The sequence below is a fragment of the Callithrix jacchus genome, chromosome 22 (assembly GCF_049354715.1).
Source record: "Callithrix jacchus isolate 240 chromosome 22, calJac240_pri, whole genome shotgun sequence".
Classification (NCBI taxonomy): domain Eukaryota; kingdom Metazoa; phylum Chordata; class Mammalia; order Primates; family Cebidae; genus Callithrix; species Callithrix jacchus.
In genome coordinates, this window is record NC_133523.1 from 20,308,357 (window position 1) to 20,314,895 (window position 6,539).

General features: G+C 44.1%; 1 pseudogene across 1 annotated transcript; it reads right to left on the reverse strand.

The window, feature by feature from the left end:
• Positions 1 to 4,219: 4,219 nt before the first annotated feature.
• LOC118150186 (immunoglobulin gamma-1 heavy chain pseudogene) lies at positions 4,220 to 5,357 on the reverse strand (annotated as a pseudogene). Its single transcript, XR_013531325.1, has one exon. The product of XR_013531325.1 is annotated as an immunoglobulin gamma-1 heavy chain pseudogene (transcript).
• Between the last annotated feature and the right edge of the window lie 1,182 nt (positions 5,358 to 6,539).

The following is a 6,539-nucleotide window of genomic DNA, read 5'->3' on the forward strand; positions in this document are numbered from 1 at the left end:
CATGTTCTTCACATGTACCCCAAAACCTAAAATGCAATAAAAAAAATAATAAAAACATGGCAGTGAAATCCGTGTTGTTATTCGAATGTTATAATAAATTAGATAAAGTTACATTAAGAACAATAAAAACATTAAAAAAGACAGAACATAGATACATTCGAGACTTAAACATTAGATAATATTTTAAACAATTTTTTGGGGCCGGGCACAGTGGCTCAAGCCTGTAATCCCAGCACATTGGGAGGCCGAGGTGGGTGGATCAAGAGATTGAGACCATCATGGTCAACAAGGTGAAACCTCGTCCCTACTAAAAATACAAAAAATTAGCTGGGCATGGTGGCACATGCCTGTAATCCCAGCTACTCAGGAAGCTGAGGCAGGAGAAATTGCCTGAACCCAGGAGGCGGAGGTTGCGGTGAGCCGAGATCGCGCCATTGCACTCCAGCCTGGATAACAAGAGTGAAACTTCGTCTCAAAAAAACAAACAACAAAAAAATGATTTTATTAAATTATAAAATTTAGATAAAACTACCTTTTTTTCCAGAAAAATAAGTGACAAAAAACTGATTGAGGAAGAAATAAAATAGGTAAATAGAAAAATTCAAAGAAATGTTTTTAATTTTACACACCTAAAAAGCCACATATGTTATAAAAGAACAGCTTGATAAATTTGTACAAAATGCATATACCGTGAACCCAGCACCCAGTGATGGAAGAGTGTGAGTATCCTGGCACTCTCCCTCCTTTATTCTCCTTTCCCGTCACTGTTCACTCAAGAGAAACGTATATCCTGGCTTTTTATACGATAAATAATATTTGCCTGTTTTTGAACTTTAGATTAAGACAGTATGTTCTCATTTTTTTTATAGGTTTTTTTGGTTCATCATTGTTTGTGAGATTAATCTCGGTTGCTGCTTATAGTTTGCGTATTCATTGATCTACAATGTGACATCATATAAATAAACTAAATTCACTTATTCACCTGTTAATGAACAGCTGGTAATTTTCCAAGTTTTTTAGTGCTTCTGTAGACCATCTTGTGGAATTTTAAAGATAAATTTGTGCAATTATGTAGATATTTAACCACAAATATAATTAAAATAAATTTCTTTCTTCAGCTTGTGTAGACATTGGCAAGCCCTCTTTCAGAATGTAGTACCAACCTATACTACCAGCACTTATGAGGATTATTTATTATCTAATTGTCTTTGTTTTTCAAACCTACAGTGTAAACTTTGTAGTCAGAGGCCTTTAATTTCATTCACCATTGTACTTACAATTTTTAATTGAATAAATAAATTTGATTTGACTTTGAAGCTTTTATTTTTTTTTAAAATAACTGGTAAAATTGATTTATTTATATTTCCCTGAACATTTTTTTCCCACAGCTCTGTTATTTTACACATAAGATTTATCTGCAACAAATTTTTTAATCTTTTTTGGACCATTCTTAGTAAAGATTATTTCACCCCAGTATTTACTGTAATGAAGAAGTGCAATTTCAGCATGGTTTTCAAAAAGATAGGCCTTGGCTGACCAGGTGAGCTCTAAGCAATTGTTAACAACTACCTTCTGAAGGAGACTCAAGATGGCGCTGTGAGAACAACCCAGGATTGAAGCTCTCGGTTAATCAGCGGAGAGGTGAGTCAGAGCTCTATTTTCAGACTGATCTTTGTTGCCCACAGAACGGGGAAATTCTAAAGTATAAAGGAGATGCGGGACACCAGGCAGAGGCTCTGCCTGGAGAAGCCGGCAGCCAGGGTGGCGGTGGCCGGCCCTACCCAGCGATCCCCACAGGGCACGCTTGTACAGGTGCCCTTTTGAAACGGCAACCTGAGACTTGAGAGGGCTGAACTCGAGACTGAAAGGGACTTGGGCAGTGGGCCAGCCCAGGGGATTGCAGGGACACAGCGTGTGGGATACCGCAGTGGGACAGACAAAACGGCGATTCCAAACGGTCTTGCCATGGAGACCGTCCCTGAGGCGCTCCGTGGGGGAGGGGCATCCACCATTACCGAGGCAACCCGCCCCGACTGAGGCACATGCCCACTGCTGACACAGCCTGCCGTTGCCAAGGCAACCCGCCACAACAGAGAGACTCTGCTGCAGGGCGGCAGAACAGCAAGAGCCTGCAGGAACAGGGCGAGCCTCACAACAGCAGGGCGGAGCCTCCGCGGTCAAATAGTGATTAGACTGCCTCCTAGCGGGGCAGGACACCTCAACAGACATCCAAAAGCAAAACCCCAACCCCCAAGACAGAGCATTTGAGAAAAAAAAAAGGTTTTTTAATGAGCTCTGTTGCAGCAGAATCAAACATAGCAGCCTAACAGCCCTGAATGAACAACAGAGCTCACAGCTCAGCAATTGAGCTCCTATAAAGTACAGACTGTCTCCTCAAGCAGCTCCCTGACCCCACTTTATCCAAAAGACTGACATTTGGCAGGCATCATCCTGGGACAAAGATAGCAGAAAAAGAAACTGGTAGCATCCCTCACTGTTCCGCAGCTTCCATAGGTGTACCCCAGACAAGCAGGGCCTGGAGTGGACCTCAGCAGTCATACAGCGAAGGGGCTAGACTGGTAGAAGGAAAACCAAGTAACAGAAATACTTCATCACCAACAATCTGGGTGTCCAATAAGAGACCCAATAGAAAAGTCAGCAACTATGCAGACGACAAGTGGATAAATCCACAAAGATGGGAAGAAACCAGCGCAAAAAGGAGGAAAACACCCGAAACCAGAACACCTCGCCTCCTAGAAAGGACCAAAACTCCTCACCAGCAAGGGAACAAAGCTGGACGGAGAATGACTGTGATGAAATGACGGAATTAGACTTCAGAAGATGGATAATGAGAAACTTCCATGAGCTAAAAGAACATGTTCTAAATCAATGCAAAGAAACTAAGAACCTTGAAAAAAGATTTGAGGAAATGATGACAAGAATGGATAACTTAGAGAGGAATATGAATGAACTAAAGGAGCTGAAAAACACAATACGAGAACTTCGCGAAGCATGCACAAGTTTCAATAGCTGAATTGACCAAGCAGAAGAAAGAATATCAGAAGTCGAAGACCAACTCAATGAAATAAAACAAGAAACCAAGATCAGAGAAAAAAGCGCAAAAAGGAATGAACAAAGTCTCCAAGAAATGTGGGACTATGTGAAAAGACCTAACCTACATTTGATAGGTGTACCAGAAGGGGGCGAAGAGAATGAATCCAAGCTGGAAAATACTCTTCAGGACATCATCCAGGAAAATTTCCCCCACCTAGCAAGACAGATCAACACTCAAATGCAGGAAATACAAAGAACACCACAAAGATATTCCGCAAGAAGAGCAACCCCAAGGCACATAATCGTCAGATTCAACAAGGTTGAAATGAAGAAGAAAATACTAAGGGCAGCCAGAGAGAAAGGTCAGGTCACCCACAAAGGGAAGCCCATCAGACTCACAGCAGATCTCTCGGCAGAAACACTACAAGCCAGAAGAGAGTGGGGGCCAATATTCAACATTCTTAAAGAAAAGAACTTTCAACCCAGAATTTCATATCCAGCCAAACTGAGCTTCAGAAGTGAAGGAAAAATAAAATCCTTTGCGAACAAGCAAGTACTCAGAGATTTCGTCACCACCAGGCCTGCTTTACAAGAGCTCCTGAAAGAGGCACTACACATAGAAAGGAACAACCAGTACCAGCCATTCCAAAATCACACTGAATGCTAAAGAGCATCAATATAAGGAAGAATCTACAACAACTAAAGGGCAAAACAGCCACTTAGCATCAAAATGGCAGTATCAAATTCACACATAACAATATTAACCCTAAATGTAAATGGACTAAATGCACCAATCAAAAGACACAGACTGGCAAATTGGATAAAAATCCAAAACCCATCAGTGTGCTGTATCCAGGAAACCCATCTCACATGCAAGGATACACAAAGACTCAAAATAAAGGGATGGAGGAAGATTTACCAAGCAAATGGAGAGCAAAAAAAAGCAGGAGTTGCAATTCTCATCTCTGATAAAATAGACTGTAAAGCAACAAAGATCAAAAGAGACAAAGAAGGCCATTAGATAATGGTAAAAGGATCGATAAAACAAGAAGAGCTAACGATCCTGAACATATATGGACCCAGGGCAGGAGCACCCAGATACATAAGGCAAGTTCTTAATGACTTACAAAGAGACTTAGACTCCCACACAATAATAGTGGGAGTCTAAGTCTCTTTTTTTTTTTGAAGGGGCCCAGGGCAGCGCTGGGTGCTTTATTTCCATGCCGGGCACCTGGGGGGTATGTACATGGGGTGTGTGGCAGGCACTCTCTCGGGACCCAGAGAGGCTGGGGAGCGGGGCCTGCCGGGTGTTGCACTCATTTACCCGGAGACGCGGAGAGGCTCTTCTGCGTGTAGTGGTTGTGCAGAGCCTCATGCATCACGGAGCACGAAAAGACGCTCCCCTGCTGCCACCTCTGCTTGTCCACGGTGAGCTTGCTGTAGAGGAAGAAGGAGCCGTCGGAGTCCAGCACGGGCTGCGTGTTCTTGTAGTTGTTCTCTGGCTGCCCGTTGCTCTCCCACTCCATGGCGATGTCGCTGGGGTAGAAGCCTTGGATCAGGCAGGTCAGGCTGACCCGGCTCCTGCTCATCTCCTCCCACGCTGGGGGCAGGGTGTACACCTGCGGCTCTCGGGGTGTCCCTTTGACTTTGTGGATGGTTTTCTGGACGGGGGCCGGGAGGGCTTTGTTGGTGACCTTGCATCTGTACTCCTTGCCCTTCAGCCAGTCCTGGTGCAGGACAGGGACGGCGCTGACCACGCGGAACGTGCTGTTGTGCTGCTCCTCCCTTGGACTCGTCTTGGCAGTGTGCACCTCCACGCCGTCCACGTACCAGTTGAACTGGACCTCGGGGTCGTCCTGGCTCACATCCACCACTACGCAAGTGACCTCAGGGGTCCCGGTGATCCTGAGGATGTCCTTGGGTTTCGGGGGGAAGAGGAAGACTGATGGTCCCCCCAGGAATTCAGGTGCTGGGCATGGGGGACAGGGTTGTGGGCCATTAGGTTTCACTGGCACTGGCACGTCCTTCTTGAAGCCGGTGGGCGTGTGGACGACGTTGCAGGTGTAGGTCTGGCTGCCCGCGCTGCTGGTGGTCACCATGCTGCTGAGGGAGTAAAGTCCTGAGGACCGCAGGACAGCAGGGAAGGTGTGCACGCCGCTGGTCAGGGCGCCCGAGTTCCAGGACACGGTCACCGGCTCGGGGAAGTAGTCCTTGACCAGGCAGCCCAGGGCCGTTGTGGTCCCAGAGGTGCCGCAGGGCGTCAAGGGGAAGACATACACTGATCTCTTGCAAGAAATTTGATCTCAGTTATAATCTAAATTACCACAAGTTATGTTCAGATTTTCAAGAGGATATTGTATTTCATTTTTCCCTGGGCTGGTCTTCCCTTGTACATCGGTTTTTGGGCCCTAGAAATGCTCAAAGGGTGCTTCTAGGATTATCAGAGCCTATCTTTCAGCTCCCTAGATCTTTAGCTTCTACTCCCACTGCTCCTCCCAGTCCAGCAGTGCCAGATAATGCATCACAGGAGGAACTCATGATTACGTTACTAACAGCATTGGCTTCTCTTACATCTAGAACTTCTATGGGCATCATTATTGTTGGAGGAGTGATTTGGAAAACTATAGGCTGCAAACTCATATCTGTTTCATTAACTATGTATGGAGCTTTGTATCTTTATGAAAGGCTGTCTTGGACCACCCATGCCAAGGAGAGAGCCTTTAAACAGCAATTTGTAAACTATGCAACTGAAAAACTGAAGATAATTGTTAGCTCCACGAGTGCAAACTGCAGCCACCAAGTAAAACAACAAATGGCTACCACTTTTGCTCGCCTGTGCCAACAAGTTGATACTACTCAAAGACAACTGGAAGAAGAAATTGCTAGATTACCCAAAGAAATAGATCAGTTGGAGAAAATACAAAACAATTCAAAGCTCTTAAGAAATAAAGCTGTTCAACTTGAAAATGAGCTGGAGAATTTTACTAAGCAGTTTCTCCCTTCAAGCAATGAAGAATCCTAACAACAGAGATTGCTTTGGTGACCATGATAGGAAGAAACGAAACTTGTAAGATTGGGACAGTTATTTTTATGAAAGGACTTTAAATATGAATTGTACTAACTGTACCTAAATAGCAAAGCCCTGTGTAGATTCTGATAGTGCTCTATCTCAGGGTATTTGTATTTTGGAGAGTGTTATGTCCTTAGTTTTAATTTTGGGTAAAGAAAAGGCTTAAATTATGAATTAGTTACAAGCAACAATACCAACTTATGTGACCCCTGAGGGGTGGGGCTGTGAGCTCTTCATATGTTTTTGATTCTGAAAAACTTTGCTTCCTGGCATCCAGGAGTTAGAGATTGAGCCTTTCATCTTCTTTCTCAAAACTAGTTTTTGATGCTATCTTTCATGGGAATAGTCACTTTTTAATTTTATTTAATAAACTGCATTGCCGGAAAAAAAAAATGTTCTGTTCTCATACTGCTAA